The following is a 1,861-nucleotide window of genomic DNA, read 5'->3' as shown; positions in this document are numbered from 1 at the left end:
GGGGACAATTTTTTTAATCTGCCATCCTGTCTGACACTGCAGTGCCACTCCTAGATGGGCCAGGTGTTTGTGTCGGCCACTTGGATCGCTTAGCTTAGTCACACAGCGACCTTGGTGCGCCTCTTTTTTTCTTTGCATCATGTGCTGTTTGGGGACAATTTTTTTGAAGTGCCATCTTGCCTGACACTGCAGTGCCACTCCTAGATGGGCCAGGTGTTTGTGTCGGCCACTTGTGTCGCTTAGCTTAGCCATCTAGCGACCTCGGTGCAAATTTTAGGACTAAAAATAATATTGTGAGCTGTTCAGAATAGACTAAAAATGAGTTTAAATTATGGTTATTGAGGTTAATAATACTATGGGATCAAAATTACCCCCAAATTCTATGATTTAAGCTGTTTTTTTAGGGTATGTTGTAAAAAAAAACACGAATCCAAAACACACCCGAATCCGACAAAAAATTTTCAGGGAGGTTTTGCCAAAACGCGTCCGAATCCAAAACACGGCCGCGGACCAGAATCCAAAACCAAAACACAAAACCCGAAAAATGTCCGGTGCACATCACTACTTATAATGCAAAAGTCTTAGCAGTTTGACGTATGTGAATTTGCTGTACAACTCCAGCTACAAACCCTTCTTATTACTGTATTTTACAATTTCTGTACATTCTATCACATAATGTGATATCTGTGATGTCTCAATAAAAAGTTTACTGAGAAAAAAAAAATGATATAAGATTCATCATGATAAATTCAGTTATATCATCTGTCATGTTGATATTCTATTTACAATATTTAGTGGTACAACATGCATGAAACATCTTAGATTTAGGAACGTTTGGAAATATTTATGCCAAGCACATCTACTGTACACTGAGTTAACTAGTTAGTCAGAAATCATTACAGATCTCTTTTGTTTTGTTTAGCGATCTTATATATCATGATTCATATCTTTGTAGTGACCTGTAGTATATGTGTATGTACAAGGAGAAAAGTATGACTCTTGTTTGGGCGCACTCTTATTAAATTATCTAAGTGATAGTCGATAAGTGATGTGCCTAAAAATTGATAATGTAGTCTTTTAATTCTGCTCTTTAAAATACATGAGAACTCAACAAGACAAATTACACAAAAGTAGCCATTGATATGTCTTATGGGAAGTATCTTTCCCAAAAAAATTGTAAAATGTTCAGATCTTAATTATGCCTGGATAATTGCATATCGGAAGATCGCTACAACTTAAGCTGCTTCCGTCTGCCAAAGATCTGTACAAACTGTGTTTGTATTAATGCGGCCCTGAATAGGGTTAGGTTCGTGAGTGGAAGAGCCCACACACTAATTAACAATTCTAATAGTTTGCCACTGTTGTAGATAAATAGATTGTGACGAATAAAGGTTCAAGAGGTAGTAGGATTGAGTATAAGTGGTGATGCTGCTGTTGGTGGTGTTTCTATAGGGAAGGGAGTCTTCCTACTTCACCGGGTATTCCCTAGCAGTCGCCTGTCTAGGTACTGACCCAGCCCACCTCCGTTTAGCTTCCAAGATCGGACGAGATTGGGCGTGAACGTAGGGGTATGGTCGTAGAAAGAACTGACCCTATACCACCAATGAGAGTGCACCGAAACGGAAGGATTGGTTCCTCCTCAAGAAAGAATAAGGGATGATAGGACTGTGTTGAGAAGAAATACCGCAGTAGGGTAGGTGTGAATCTGCTGTCCACGTTAGACTGGCGAGATGCGTCCCCTTAGGGGGACACGCTCACCAGAATCGTGGATGAGAGTTCACAGAAGGAAGAAAAGCAAGAAAATGGTTAAAGGGTAGAGGAGATAGTGGAATGAAAAATGTAATTGATTGTTGCAAGTTCC

General features: G+C 39.6%; 1 pseudogene; it reads right to left on the bottom strand.

Annotated features, from left to right (window-relative positions):
- Positions 1-1,463: 1,463 nt before the first annotated feature.
- Positions 1,464-1,582, bottom strand: LOC134949131 (5S ribosomal RNA; annotated as a pseudogene).
- Between the last annotated feature and the right edge of the window lie 279 nt (positions 1,583-1,861).

This window comes from Pseudophryne corroboree, chromosome 1, assembly GCF_028390025.1.
Source record: "Pseudophryne corroboree isolate aPseCor3 chromosome 1, aPseCor3.hap2, whole genome shotgun sequence".
In the NCBI taxonomy this organism is placed as follows: Eukaryota; Metazoa; Chordata; class Amphibia; order Anura; family Myobatrachidae; genus Pseudophryne; species Pseudophryne corroboree.
Note: the sequence above shows the minus strand (reverse complement) of the source record. Positions and strands in the feature narration are given on the sequence as shown.